Source organism: Triturus cristatus, chromosome 3_2 (assembly GCF_964204655.1).
Source record: "Triturus cristatus chromosome 3_2, aTriCri1.1, whole genome shotgun sequence".
NCBI lineage: Eukaryota > Metazoa > Chordata > Amphibia > Caudata > Salamandridae > Triturus > Triturus cristatus.
Genome location: NC_140584.1, coordinates 51,047,411 through 51,064,034, shown reverse-complemented (window position 1 = coordinate 51,064,034; position 16,624 = coordinate 51,047,411). Strand labels below are relative to the sequence as shown.

At 40.9% G+C, this 16,624-nt stretch overlaps 1 long non-coding RNA gene across 1 annotated transcript; it reads right to left on the bottom strand.

The window, feature by feature from the left end:
- Nucleotides 1–842: 842 nt before the first annotated feature.
- LOC146856785 (uncharacterized) lies at nucleotides 843–1,897 on the bottom strand. The gene is made up of 3 exons (XR_014979502.1): nucleotides 1,837–1,897; nucleotides 1,266–1,335; nucleotides 843–1,176 (listed from the first exon to the last, which is right to left on the bottom strand). It is a non-coding gene; the product is annotated as an uncharacterized LOC146856785 (long non-coding RNA).
- Nucleotides 1,898–16,624: the final 14,727 nt, after the last annotated feature.

Here is a 16,624-nt window from a genome sequence, read left to right as displayed (position 1 = left end):
CCTCGACGGCGTTGTTAGTTTTGGCTTGTTGGTTGAGTGTACTTACATATACATTCCACCAAGGTATTTGGAACTTGGGCTGACGTCTATGGCCTGATCTGTGCAGTCTCCCCACCCAGGTATCCTCAAAATAATCTAACAGGGGAGATAACTTTACTTCATTTTGTTTGTAGAATGGACTTTCTAATAAAAGATTGTAATGTTCTGCAACATCTGTGGTTGGTACATAAGCTAGGGCTGTTAGAAGTTTTATTTGATGTGCAAAACTTATGTTAGTGGCGTATTCTACACTTAGTGAAGATTTTTGTAAATGTCTCCATATACATTGGTTAAGATGGAAGTACCATCCTTGGATAGCTGTATGGGGGTACAGTTTTAGAATGGAATTTATCATGGCTTGCTCAAAGTCTATGATAATTGTTTGAGGGTAAAAATCATTAGATTCTTGTTTTACTTTTCCTAGCATTTCATTATATGTTGTGTTTTGTTTGTTAGGTAATAGTGCATAAATTAAAGGTATGGAAGTGTTGTGATATTGACCGTGTATTGTGTAAAGCTGATAGAATGGTTTTGGGCATATTGTAAAGGTGCCATCCATCATCCATGTTTGGCATTGTTGCAGTTTAGTTATATTGTTTGCAGTAGCAAACATTATGATTCTTTTTTCTGGGCTTTTGTTATCAAAAAAAATAAAAGGTTCATTATTGTGGGTGATACTTAATTCTGGTGGAATGATGATCTCTTGAAAAGTTTTAGGGGATGGTATAGTTGTCGTGGTTGCTTTTTTGGTCCTAGCAATAGTTCTTTTTATAGAAGCAATTGATGGTAATTGGCCTCTTGCTTCTTTGGGCACTCTAGGTAATAGTTCTTTTAGGATTACACTTGTAGCAGTTTGTGAACCTGTGCTTAATTCTTTGATATTTTCAAGAGTTGATCTGACTTCTATTTCAGAGAGATTGGGTGGATGGTTATGCTCTCTTGTATATAGTACAGTTGTTTCTCTTGTTGTTGCTCGGCCGTAGCATTTGTTAGAATAATATTTAGTACACTTCCAGTTCACTTTTCGGTCCGTCTGCTTTTCTTGGGTGTATGTGTAACCCATGTAACACAATAGGAATTTTCCTTTCTGCGAAGTTATAAATTGGGCTTCTTCTGTCATCGTGATGTGTTACAATTCTGGAAAAAATGTATATGAAAATATATGCTATAGTACTTTATATCTTTATATGAAATTAGCAAAAAAGCATTTTTTTATATATACTTACCAAGTCTTTTTTGTTGTATTTGAATGAAGATGTTGTTTGTCGCAAAAATGTTGTTTAGTTGATTTAGTCTCTGAAAGTTAAAGAACATTTATTGTTGTGGTTGGTTTAGTTTTTTAAGTGGGGTGGTATTGCTGTTTGGTATAGACTATATTTTTATTGAAGAAACTTATTTTATTGTTTTACAAATTAACAATTCAAAAAACATTCCCCCACCTTCATCTGTCCCGGAAGTACCACACATTTATCATCAAGACCAATTATTCAGGAGAATGAACAACCTTTCCACCCAGTTCTCTACCCCCCTCCCCCACCACATGTCAATGTACCCCCGTCTCCTACCCCTCTTACTATGTGCCCCTCCTGCCTAATAAATAAGATGCAGTAGCCTAACCTCTCACTAAGCAAACAGAGTCTACCCTCATGCCCAGTGGTATAGACTATAGGTGTTAATTTATACAGGTTTTTTACAATTTAAAAAAGAGAACATGGATTTGTTTAGGGGTTTAGGATGTTTTGGGGTTTGAGTAGGATTTAATTAATATTTTATAAAGTATTTTGATAGTATACTTACTTTTTAGTGAGTCTTTTCTGGCAATCTTCAATATTTTCTTTAGCTGTTTGGAGTAATATCTGTAGTGGAAACATAAAGAGATGGAATATATAAGTTAGTTATTTATTTGAGTAAAGATAAATTAGTGTTTTAGTTTAATTTGGCAGTTTAGTTAGAAAAGAATATTTACTTACATTTTTAGAATAGTAATAGGATGTAGGTTTCTTCTGTTTAGTAGAGCTTCTTCTTCGTTCAATGCTTTGGTTTAAGGCACCGTGGAACACTTGTTTTAATTGGTTTATATAGTGGTTTCAAATTGTTTCTTGAATGTTATTGGTTGTTTTCTGTATGTGGCCTTTCTATTGGATGGTTTGAATTTTTTTTAGTTAATTGGTTTCCTTTTATGGAAAATGCTAAGTAAGAGTATATTTAGTTTTAAAGGAGGAGAGTTTTAAATTATTATATATAAAAAGATTGTTTATAATGTGTACTAATTTTATTTAAATGTGTTCGAAATGCCAATGTGATAATTATTTTAGTTTTTTTTTATTATGTTGTTAAATATAGAGATCGCTATAAATGTTATGTTTATGTTTAAGTAGAATCTCATTTGAAAATGTATGTTTTGGTAAAATATTGTCTTTATGTTGTTGAAAGTATTGGTTTTATTAGTATTAGAATTGTCGATATATTTAAAAAAACGATATTATTGATGTCTATATTTTGGTTATCGATATTTGTGACATGTGTCATATTTATTAACTTATGTCGATATTTAGTATTTCGATATTAATGTGTGCGATATTTGTGTGATCGATATAATTGTATTACGATATTGTAGTGTCGATATTAGTGTAGTTTTTTAAATAAGTATACAATGTCGATATTTTTGATGTCGATATATTTGTTGCGATATTTGTGTAGTTCGATAATGTGTCTGTCGATAATATGTCAGAGATCCGTTTCAATGTCCTCATGTACTACATTGGGCCTGTCCTCAAACAGATGGTGCAAGGTTAAAAGAGCCGGAACATCCTTGGCTTCGAGCTCCGCATTAGCCTTATTGATGTTTTCATCGGTTTGTGTATCCTTCAAGCCCTCCTTTATAGAGTAGAACTTTTTTAATTTAAGCTTACGGATGAAGCAAAAAATATCGACTCGGGTGCGAGTGTAGTTGAAGTCACTGACGGGACAGAATGAAAGTCCTAACGCTAGTAATTGTTTTTCAGCTTCCGTGAGAGTTATGGTGGACAGATTAATGATGGTGTTGTCATTCATATTTGTTTTCTGCGCCAGTACGTTTTTTTCTGTGTTTTTGTGTTTTTTGTAGTTTTTCCGCCTTTCCCTCCTTCGTATATGTTTTCTCCTTCTTCTTTCCTTGTTGATTGCCTCGGTCTTAGCGTCTGGCGGCGATCCAGAGCTACATATATAAACATATATTATCTGCATATCTACATAAATACAAACATAAATGAATGCATACATATACATATATGCATGCATATGCATGTTATGTACATGAAAGTTTGAAAAACACTAATAAAAGCAAAGCTAAAAAGCCACCTAATTACAAACAGAATTGCTTTATTTTAAATGAGGGCGAGACCTATTGCATTTTCAATGCTTGTTTACTTTGGTTCCATCAAGAATACATTCAGATGTGTCACACATTTGCCATACATTCTGAATGGTAGCACTCTAGTTGCTCATTAGATCACTGTATTAAAGCTACTGCTCACCAGGGAAGTCTGCTGCTGGTATTCAAAGTGCATGTTTCAGTATGCATGTCAGAATTTTTTTATGAAATAGAAGAGGATTTGAGAAGTCAAAATGTGCCCTAATTTTTCTTTCTGCAGCACTAATCATACTTTCTATGGAAAAATGAACCCCCTCATTTTGTTCCTTTTTAAATTAAATGTTTTAAGAGTTACCACTTTATTCCAATCAAGATGGCTTCAGGTGTGCCATACGTTTGTCATAAGCAGGACAGGTTAGTGCTCTAGTTGTTCTTTGGAACACTCTGGGAAGATGCAGTAGATCAGAAAGGAATCAACTGACAGTCTCTGCCCTTGTTGGATGTACATGTTTTACTGAGAATGTCAGACTTCATTCTCACATGACTGAGAAAGATAATGTGGATTTACAGAAAATATGCTCTCAGTTTAGCTTATAGATCACCTTCCAAACCTCTGTGGGAAGAGCATGAGAAAATAGCTTTCTCTCAAACATGATTCATGATATCCCAGCAGAAGGCTTTTACACATGTAAAATCGCCTTACAACATAGCACAATTCCTAAAGTGAGTATGGTATCATCAACAAATTATTTATAATGTAACTAAAGTCTTAAAACCTTCTATTAACGGCAATGCTTTTTAATGAGGTGCTATCATGTATATTGGTCCCAAGATGGCTGCCAACACTTCTTGGATGAAGTGCTGACAGCCAATCAGATCTCACGATGAGATGTGTGGTAAGGCTCCACCCAGATATATATGTGATTTTACTTTTGATTTTCTCAGGAGCTACGGAACGGGTTTACACCATTTAACTAAAAGGCCCGACTCTGAACCAAGGTCTACCTTTCTGCCAAATTTGGTGTAATTCCGTTCAGCAGTTCGGGCTGTAGCTGCGACTAAAGGACCCTATGGAAAATTGCATAGGGAAAACACGTTTTGGGATCCCCTTTTTTCTCGGCCCCCCTTGACAAATCACCCCGAGAATTTCAGGATAGGAGCGGACCGGAGCGGGCCACGAGTTTTGAAAATTTCGGGAAGATTCGTCAACCAGCGCCAAAGTTATTCCAAATAAAATGTTGCGGATTTCCTATGGATAATAGGTCCTAACTATAGCTACCTACTGGCGACCGGCAGTAGGTAAAATATATATTACCTACTGGCGGTCGCCAGTAGGTAGTTATAGTTAGGACCCTGTTTCCATAGGAAATCCGCAACATTCTATTTGGAATAACTTTGGCGCCGGTCGACGAATCCTCGCGAAATTTTCAAAATAGGTGGGGCGCTACGCTCCGCTCCTACCCTGAAAGTCTCGGGGGGATTCGTCAAGCGGGGGCTGAGAAAAAAGGGGGGTCCCAAAACGCGTTTTTCCCATGCATTTTTCCATAGGACCTTTAGACACAGCTACAGCCCGAACGGCTGAACAGAGTTACTTGAAATTTGGCAGAGAGGTAGTCCTCAGGTCAAGGAAGTGCCTTTTGTAGGTCTGGTGTAAATCTGTTCAGTAGTTCCTGAGAAAATAGCATTTAAATCAATATATATATCTGTGGCAGCTTACGGTGCGCTTACCGTGCGCTTACGGTAAGCTTACCGTACGCGTACGGTGACGTGCGCGAGCGCGATTCTGATTGGCTGTTAGACCTTAGTAAACATTCGAATCGGTCGAAACAGGAAGCGGCGGCCGCCATTTTCTCTCTCGCACTCTGAGGGGGGGAGGAAAAACAAAGAGAAAAAACATGTAAAGGGGCTGTTTAGACAGCTTCTAACCACCTAGCCTTGATGAAGGTGTCCCCAAAGAACCACCAAGTGCAAAAAGTCCCCCAAAAATTTTTGCGAAAAATCGCCGATTACGCTTACCGTACGCGTACGGTAAAAAATATTTAAAAAAAAAATAAATAACCATACTCTCCCCACCCCGTGTGCAAATGGTGCCCGAAGGGCAACATTTTTGCATGGCATATCAAAACAATGAAAATGTAAAAGTTTACCTTGCTTAACGAAGCGCATAATATGCCCACCGTGCGTGCACGACACTAACTGCGTAAAGTGGGCGCGCACGCCACGAATGGCGTAAAGTAACTTAGCATTTAAAAAACCGTACAAATTCACTCAAAAAAACCATAGGTTTCACACACGTTATAGTTAGGAATTAGCATTTAAAAAACCTTGCAAATTCACTGAAAAAACCATAGGTTTCACACATGTTATAGTTAGCTGGACATTTTACTGATAAAAAACCTATGAAATTCCCCCGTTATAGTTAGTGCAGGCAACTATAACTCACGCAACCGCAATCCTCTGCTGATGACATATGTGTCTTTATGAAAAAAAAATATTTGTAATATATGTATAGCTAAAATTTAATGGAAGAAGACATGGGCAAATAAGTGTCTAAATACAGTATTAGCATCAGCAGAGGATTGCGGTTGCGTGAGTTATAGTTGCCTGCACTAACTATAACGGGGGAATTTCATAGGTTTTTTATCAGTAAAATGTCCAGCTAACTATAACATGTGTGAAACCTATGGTTTTTTCAGTGAATTTATATATATATATATATATATATATATATATATATATATATATATATATATATAAAATGTAGCAAAACGAACTCTCTGAACCTCCACAGCAGCGTGATAGCAACAGCGGCGGCGAACAGAGAGAAGCAGACCCCGATAGAAATGACAGGTAGATTTTATTCTTTTACTCTGTGACGCGTTTGTGCCCTTGTTCACACACCGACAGCCATTCCGCCAAAACATTTTTAAACATGCCGGGTGAATTACTTCTTGTATCACATGATCATAGACATGGAGGAAACCTTCCGTGATTTGGTATCATTATGCTTAATGAAGGCCCTATTCCAAATAGTACGCAAGCAGGCAAATATGCAAAATATTACTGTATAAATACAAAAGCAGATATTAAAACACCATCTCAAGTGCGAAAGGAAAACTAGATATATGTATAAATATAAATATGGATATAAATATACACATTTTCTTGGATTTAAAAACAATATAAAAAAATTGTTAATAAAAAAGATACAAATATAAATAAATATCTCTAATATAATACACATTGTAGATATGTAAAAATCCATCAATATACAACATATACCTTTCAAATAAAACACCATATAATGGGAAAAATGCAGCGTGCGTAGGATGATGTTATCCTTGCTTTAATTAATCATAAAGCATATTATTATAGCGCTGCAAAACACCTTGTATTTCCCTTCGAACTACACCATATTTGTGATGTTTGCACCATTGCTAGAAAACATATAATGGGCGACTCAATTATTTCAGCATGAATGCTATTTGATTAAAATTGTCTCTCCTCATAGTCTCAAACAATATTGTTGAATGAGACCGTAGCCTAGCTCATACATGATTTTAACTCTGCCGTACCAAAATGCATAAAAAAATAATTTATATTGTGATATAAAACACGTTGTCGTCCATGTTTACTGTATTATGTGTTATGTGCCAGAAAGTACCATCTATCCAGTGCAAGTGCATCTTGTGATTCACGGTGCTAATACCCTAAAAAATCTTTTTTATTTTTTTTAAAAGTTTTTTATATAAATAACCCCTTAAAAAAATGTGATAAAACTAATCATCTAAGTGTTAGAAAGTAGAAAGCGGCTAAAAATCCATTATGTAAACTATTTAGAAAAAAGGTAAATGCACCCTATCAGACTACCTGCGAAGGTAAAAAGATATAAACAGTATGTCAATAGCTAAAAAATCATAGAAAAGAAATTTGTAATGCATAAGGGAAACTCTCCCTTCCCCATTATAAAAAATTGTGCATATCTTCAGTTGTTTTCAGTCAATGCGGAACTTTGCTGTCTAGCTCCAAAATTGTACGAGATTCAAGTTGTCTTAACATCTTTTCTTTGTTTCTTCTCAGGGGTGAAATTGCATTAATCACAAAGTACGAAAGGCAACTCAAGTCATTATCGTGTGTACTTTTAAAATGTCTTGCTACAGGGTAGGATGTGTCATTGTTGACTATAGCCCTGATATTCTGCAATATCCTGACGTGCACCTGCAGCTTGGTGCTACCCACATAACGCAAACCGCATGTGCACGGCAGAACATACACAGCTTATTCGGTGCGGCAGTTGGACTTGCCCTGAATGTCATTGTCCTTATCGGAAAATGGGGTTGTGTATTTGGGTGTGTTAATACCAAACTTACGAGCACAGCAGAAAGAACATTTTAAAAAACCTTGTCTTCGTTTAAGCCATGTGCCCATGATTACTACCTCCGGACTGTTCTTAACCAACTGGCTCCGCATGGACTTAGCCTTCCTGAAGGTAATAGTTGGAGAGCTGGGGAGACGGGTTCCCAGCACCCCATCTGTTAATACAATGGGCCAATTTTTTCTTATAATAGATTTAATTCTTCTCTCCTGGCTACTATATGTTGTAATTAGTCTGGGACTAGTTTCAGTCTCTGTCACCTCTTTCACATTTTCATTACTTTGTAACAGAGTTTCTCTTGGTCTGCCCTGTGATATAATAAAGGCCCGTATCAAAATCTTTTTACTGTACCCTCTTCCCTTCAGTCTCTGCATAGCATTTTGTGTACAATTTTCAAATTCTTTGGTAGTACTACAAATACGCTTGATCCTCAGCATCTCGCCATACGGAATACTGTCGATCAAATGCTTTGGATGACTACTGCTGGCATGTAGAGTACTATTTCCTGCTGTGGGCTTTCTAAATAATGTTGTCTCTAATTTATTGTTTGATACCAAGATTCTCACATCAAGAAATTCTATTGTAGTGTTACTAATCTGGGAGGTAAAATACAAATTCATAGAGTTCTGATTAAGAATAGAAATAAACTTAATAGCACTTTCCTCATCTAAATATATAAATAAATATATATATATATGTCGGCACTGTCAGGGCAATCCAAGCCCAAACACAAAGACGGCACTCACGGGAATGCTTCTCAGGAAGTGTTTATTTAAGGTGCAGGAACCCTCTCCCCTGCCAACACTTCATGTAACCAATACACCATTTTTAAAGTGCTCAGTGCAATTAAAAAAGTTTTTGAACAGCGAAGATGACCTCGTTACATCTCAGTTCTGTGCTTTTTGCAGCGGCCATCTTAGAACGTTCTTTTTCGTGCAAAACCATCAATACTATATACAGAAACATTGATTCATAAATAGAAATTTCTACATCTGTACAAGCAATCTACGGCCAATATGTATTATTGGATCGTAATTTTTTGTAACAAAGCGGTAGGCACTTTTAATACCACAATTGAGCCGTGAATGGGCGATCACAGGACATATTCGCAAAGTTTTTATAAACCATTATAAGATACTATATCCACAATTTTATCATTACTACTCATTATTTACATGGTAAAAACCCATACAGACTTGTAAGATTATGAAAACAATTCCCTCTTATATAGAAAACCTCGATCACATTGCATGCTTTTGTTTATTGGGATTCTCATAAAGAAGGAGAAGTATTGCAGCGTGTGATGTTAAAATTCATTCTAGATGTGACCAGAGTTCTTCCGTTGTATTCAGACCTATCGGTCTCATGGTATTTAGCTCTATAATATATCTTGATTACATTCTGCGTAAGCCTCTAACTTTATCCCCCCTTCTTTCATGTTTGGGGCCTGATCTATGCAGAAGAATTTGATGAGGTCGCGGTTACTATTATGGCTGCTTTCAAAATGGTATGCTACAGGATATGTAGGATCCCTTTTATTTACAGCACGCATATGCTCAAGAATCCTCTTTTTAGTTGGGTGGATCATACTACCCACGTATATTTTTGGGCAAGGGCATTCCAGAATGTAAACCGTGGACTCTGAGTTACAGTTGAGTAACTTGTTGTTTTTTCTCATCTTTTGTTGGCCTTTATCTACAATGCTATAGTTGTTAGTTTTCTGGCTATATTTACACGCTTTGCACTTCATACACAGGAAAAAATCCTGTTATGGGTTCCTTTCGTCATGCAGATGCAACATAATGGCTCGATACCAAAAAGTCATTCATGGAATTACATCGTCTATGTGTGATGAGCGGTTGTTGTGGAATAACTGTCTTGAGAACCGGGTCAGATGTCAGGATCTGCCAGTTTTTCTTGAAAATACGCATCAGTTCCAGAGTCTTGGAACTATAGTGAATAATCAATCTGGCAGGCTGTACAGTATTATGTGTGGTTGTATTTCGAGATTTTGGGACTAAGAGCTCAGACCTATTTAGAGTATCTGCTCTTTTGGTTGCTGATTGCAGGACCTGTTATGAATAACCTCTCGCTTCAAATCTCACTAGAGCATCCTTCTTGGCGGCCTTATTTTCCTCTGGAGAGGTGCAATTCCGTTTCAACCGCAGAAGTTCCCCATAGGGGATGTTGTTAGTCATACTTCTGGGGTGGAAACTACGAGCATGTAAAACGGAATTGCCTGCCGTGGGTTTACGGTACAGACGGGTCATGATTTTGTCACCAGTTGCGTAAACCTCAAGGTCTAAATAGCAGACACTGTTATCACTAATGTGTCCAGTGAATTTTAAGTTTCAATCGTTCTCATTTAGAAAAGCCACATATTCCTCAGCCGAGGTGCGGCTCCCACGCCATACGATGAACAAATCATCGATATAGCGTGCCCATAGCACTACTTTATCAAACCAGTGTTGTGGTGTGTCCCTCCAGACCATGTGCTTCTCCCACCAGCCCATGAAGTGATTCGCGTTGCTGGGGGCGAAGCACATGCCCATGGCTGTCCCGCGTTCTTGTTTGTACAGCTGATTATTGAAAATAAAGATGTTATTTTCTAAACAGAATTTCACCATTTCTAATAACATGATGTTATGTTATTGGAATCTCAAAGGGCGTTTATCTAGGAACCATTTGACTGCTGTTACACCTTGCTGATGGTTTATGCAGGTATATAAACTCGTAATGTCTAAGGTGATGAGGAGCATGTCATCTTCCCATACAATCCCATCTATCCATCTAAGGAAATCCTGTGTATCCTGAATATATGATCTCAAGCTCCTGACCCATGGTGCTAAAAAATGGTCAATGTAGATAGAGCAGTTCTCTAAGAGACTATTAAAAGATGCTGCGATAGGTCTTCCTGGTGGCTTCTTATCATTTTTATGAACTTTAGGAAGATGATAGAAGGTCGGAAGAACCGGATATTCACATAGTAAGAATTTGTATTCATCAAAATCTAACATCCCTTCATTTCTCCAGAATGCTAGAAACTCATGGAATGTAGATATACATTGTGCATAAATTACTCGAGTCACAGGCAGATAACATGCTTCATCTTTTAATTGAACAGTAACAATACACAGGAGTATAACCCGTTAACCCAGGAGAGACCGGGCGCAATGTACAACAAAAAACAATGTCTCAACTGGAGAATATTTTGGAGGGGGAACCAATTTTGACCAAGTGAGATAAATCACATAAGAACCAAGGGGCAAGAAGGGAGACCACAGTATAGATAGAGTAAAAAGGTATTTATACAATTGTGCAAGTAGTTAGGGAAGCACTACAATACATTCACTTGTAAAATGACCTAAGCACACAACGTAACCAACTGAACGTGCTGGTGAATAGTGAGCGACGCAGTGATACAGAAGTGTGAAAAACAGCATGAACGGCGCAAATGAAAAAAGGGGTACAAGGGTCAACAAACAAGATAAATATATACAGTAAAGTTTAAAGAGTAATGCTTCTGATGCAAATCATGCAGGACTCGAGTAATAAGGTAGTTGAAGGGACACTGTGTGACTCAAGATTCAGGGTCCAAGAGGGACAGAGCGAAGGATGATCGTCCGACCTGAGCGCGGGGAGGATCGGTGGGGCACAAGGGCGGTTGCTTGTGAGGGTAGTCGTGTTCTCAATAGAAGGATGGTAGAAGGATGGTAGGACCAGGGTCGAGCAGAGTGGCCAATTTTGTTTCAAAATTCAGAACGACAGGTCCACGACGAGGGAGTGAAACTGGTTAGGGTAGTCCTATTTTCAATTGAAGGATGGTAGGGCCCATGTCGATCAGAATGGCCAATATTCTTACGAGGTCCAAACCGACTGGTACACGACGAGGGAGTAAATCCAGGGCCAGGGAACAAACCGCAAAGCCGTCGGAGAAAAACTTCCGAAGTTTTTCTCCGACGGCTTTGCGGTTTGTTCCCTGGCCCTTGAGTCACACAGTGTCCCTTCAACTACCTTATTACTCGAGTCCTGCATGATTTGCATCAGAAGCATTACTCTTTAAATCTATGACCTCAGTCCTGATGATGACCTGAAATCATCCAGGTCGAAACGCCGTCGACGACACAGCCTAGAACTAAGGCCTTCCTGTGGTCAACTAAAACATCCCAATTAATTTCTTGTACTTTACTGTATATATTTATCTGGTTTGTTGACCCTTGTACCCCTTTTTTCATTTGCGCCGTTCATGCTGTTTTTCACACTTCTGTATCACTGCGTCGCTCACTATTCACCAGCACGTTCAGTTGGTTACGTTGTGTGCTTAGGTCATTTTACAAGTGAATGTATTGTAGTGCTTCCCTAACTACTTGCACAATTGTATAAATACCTTTTTACTCTATCTATACTGTGGTCTCCCTTCTTGCCCCTTGGTTCTTATGTGATTTATCTCACTTGGTCAAAATTGGTTCCCCCTCCAAAATATTCTCCAGTTGAGACATTGTTTTTTGTTGTCATCTTTTAATTGATTCATGGCTTCCTCGCAATAGAGATCTTTCGGAAATAGCACAATGTTCCCCCCTTTGTCAGAGGGCTTTATTACTATGGAGTCATCACTTTCTAAAGATTGAATTGCTTTCCACTATGACCATGAGATGTTATAACTGTCCTGTTTTCAATAGGGTTTGAAAAGTTGACAGTTTTTTCTACTTCATTGTCAAACATGGATGACAGAGATTTTATATCTGCATTTATTTTGTTATGATTTGTCATATATGTACAGGCCAGTCGTTCCGCCTTGCTAGGTTGTAAATATTGATTGCTGATGTATATATACTCACTACCTTCCCTCCTCACATCACCATCACAAATCCCTCCCATGCACTTCCCACTCCATCCTGGATGTACCCGCTTTTTCTAAAATTGCCCAAACATGACATACATTGTGCTTTATAAGTTGATTAACTCATGCTTTGTGATGAAATAAAATCACAACCATTATTGGTACAAGTTCTTGGTGATGTTAGATTTTGATTATTAATCAAGGATCTTTTCCTATATGTGTATGTGTTTAGACTGTTCTCCACTGTGACACTAACTTATGTATCACATTGTACCCGAGTCCAGTGGCTCATCGGGTTACCCCATTGCTATATAACTCACTGAGGTAACAGAGCACCAACATCAGATCTTTGCCACCTCAAAATTGCCATTAGGAAAGAAAGAGGCCATTTGGCAGCCCAAAGTGGCCAAGATCAACAGCGTGGGACAAGAGAAGAGGACAGTCACCAACTGTAAAAAATGCTGCCATGACTATAAGCGCAGGATGAAGGAGAAACTGGCCAAATACCTGAAGGCAGACATGCAGACCGGAGGAGAAGGCCCGGTGCCCAAGAGGAGCTGAATGCCTTGGAGGTGCGGGTGGCCGCTGTCATTACAGAATAATTGGTGGCAGGAGTTCCGGTACCAGACACGGCTGGCCAAAGGGAACAAGATTTACAGGGTAAGTTGCAACAAGGGGCAATGTGGGTAAAAATGTCATGTTGTGCAGTGCTGCTATGTATGTCCCAGAGCTCCACTGTGCGATGTGCAGGGTAAAGGGCAGGAATCTGGGTCATGTACAGTTAAAGATCACATAAATGTAATTCACACTGCCCAATTACAGTTGAACAACTCAGTCCAGCTTCATCAAGTTTAACCCTTACATGTGTGAAGTGCATCTCCAGTCCAGGTACACCTTTGCATAATGGCACTTGTAATTAAATGTACAACATGAGTCACCAGAACTACAAGTCCCAGAATACAAAGCAAAAAACCATGAATTGGAACAACACAACCTGCATGGACACATAGACCCTGCCTAACCTGTGACAATGCAGGCCACCTTGCACCACAAGACCACTTTGTCTTACTTGGGCACACCCACACAAATCTGGACTGTAAAGAAATGGAATGGGCTAGTCAGAGGAGAAACTGCTCACCTTAGAGGTTGGTCAGGTGTGGGGCATGTGAAGTATCAACACATAGGAACATGCCAAAAGCTACGTGTATAGTAACCTGCATGAAACTACACAGCACACAGTTGTCCCAATGTTTGGGATGACAGCACACAGGTGCCAGCTGCCATGGTAGGAACCAGCCAAACTCCTGTCATGTACTAAATTAGACTGGGTGTGGGGTGAATGCAAGTAATGCAGACCAGAGCAAATGTGTGTAGAAACAAAAGATGGTGTGTGGTCCTGGTGGGCCCATGATAGGGCAGTGCATTGTAGGCACTGGCTGAGCACGTTGAGCTGCCACTGTGCCTGGATGGGGAGACACTGCATAGCAAGTAGGTGAGAAGGGATATGTTTACTGCAATGTAGCCTAACCAATACACATGCCCTCACTGCTGTATCTGACAGTGTCACACTTATGTTGTGCTGGGAAGGGATGAGAGATGGGAGCCCATTGGGGTACAACATACCACACGTGATGTGGACCTAGGTGAAGATGTAGCATGTGGCACAAGGGAGTCTGAAGGAAAAATGTAACACCATGCCACATATGTCTAAGCCGGAGTATGTGAAACTTGGATCTATCAAGGTATAGGTTGCCATCACCAAGGCCAGGAGTCAGGGATCGTTGGAGGCGGAGGTGGATGGGTCCAGTTGTGAGACAAACCTGGGTAGGTACATGTCACTATTTCCAGCATCTGAAAAGCAACTAAAGTGCAACTTGGCATCAATACCTAAAAAAAAACAGATGTCCTACGCATAAATGTTGACCTGAAAGTGAATTAGTAAAAACTCTGATTGTCACCCAGATTACTCATGTCTACATCTAACATACATCATCATTAACATATCTCTATTTCAGTGCAGAGGATGGACCAACACCTCCTGACTAGCTGCCTGTCCTGGATGATGATCCTGCTGAGGATGATAGCCTGCCAATCCTAGACCAAGACACCTTCTGGAAAACCCTGGGCTCCATTTAAACACCATCTCTGGTCACGGGAAGGACCAACACCATTGTGGGGTATCCAATGGATCCACCTATCAGTCAACATACACCACCTGCCGGCCCACCTCCAGCTGTAGCCCCCACGTTGAATTTCAATGTCATGTATGTGTTTCTGCCTCCCAGCCTTTCCTCCCTCCCACCTCCCCTACTAAATGGCGGCCGGTGTACTGTCGCGCAGCGGGCGCACCTCTGGCATGCCGAAGGCTCACCAAAGGTAAGGCCAACTGTGCCCGTCCATGACCCAACCGCGGCCAGTTCCAGGAACCCTGGACCTCCCACTACCCATCGCTACAACACCACCACCCTCCTCGCACTCAACCCTGGAAGACTTCGAGAATGCCAACAGGCCTCGCCGAACACGACCCATGGCCAGTTCTCCTGCCTCCACTGCCACCAGACCCTAACCACCACCCCGGCCTCCAACACCGCCGACGCCAGCACCGGCGACACCCTAAAATGCATCCTCCTCAATGTACGCTACATACACAAACACGCCATGGAAATCTGGAACCTAGTCGACTCTCTCTCACCTGACATTGCCTTCTTCACAGAGACCTGGACTAACGCATCCTCCGCCCCCGACATCAGCACCGCCATCCCAGATGGATACAAGATCCAGAGGAAAGACCGCCCCAACCACCCAGGAGAGGGCCTCGCCATCGCCTACAAGAGCACCCTTTGCCTCACCACCTCCAGCGAAACCTTCCCCTCCGCCGAACACCTGCACTTCCAGATCCAGACCACCCCCAAAGCCACACTCCGAGGAACCCTCGTCTACAGACCCCATGGCCCCGAAACACCCTTCGCCATCACCATCACTGACTTCATCGCACCCCACGCCATCGCCTCAACAAACTACATACTCATTGGAGACCTGAACTTCCACCTCGACAACCCCAGCGACCCAAACTCCATTATCCTTTGTGACAACCTCACCAGCATCGGGCTTAAACAACTCGTCAACACACCGACCCACAGAGCAGGACACACCCTCGACCCCATCTTCGCGGCAGGAAACTGCATCCAATTCAGCCACACAACGCAGCTGCCATGGACCGACCACCACTGTGTACACTTCGCCATCAACTAACCCAAGGCACCCAAACCAGCCCCACGCCCACCACGAAGGAACTGGAGCAAGGTTACCGACGAGCAACTTAACTCCACCCTCACCTGAGACAACCACAACTAGGCACCCAACACAAACGACGCAGCAAGAGAACTCCACACCTGGATCTCCGACTGCGCAGACAAGCTCGCCCTGCTACGCAATCCCAACAGACAACGCCCCAGGAAAGCTGCCTGGTTCACCAACACTCTTGAAGAAGCCAGACGCACCTGCAGACCCCTGGAGAAGAACTGGAGAAACACTGAGACAACCGAAAACCACACCACCTACAAGGACGCCATGACGGACTACCACAACCAGATCAGAGCCACCAAGAAGAACTTCATCCAAAACAAAATCCTGGCCAACTCCACCAACTCCAAGGAACTTTTCAGTGTCATTCAAGAATTCACCAACCCAAGCAGCGAAGTCACAGACATCACTTCATCCCAAGACCTCTGTGACAAGCTTGGAACCTATTTCCACCTCAAGATCAAAAACCTCTATGACAACTTCATCGACCATCCACCAGGTGCCACAGACGGCCCCCCGCCCTCCAGAAACTCTAGCCGCCCACCATCTCCAACTGGACACCGATCACGGCCAAAGACACAGCCTCTACCATGAAAAGCATCCACTCGGGGCCCCCACCGACCCCTGGCCACCTCACATCTACCACAGAGCCGCGGCTGCCTTCGCACCCTAACTACAACGCACCATCAACACCACCTTCAAAATAGGCACTTCC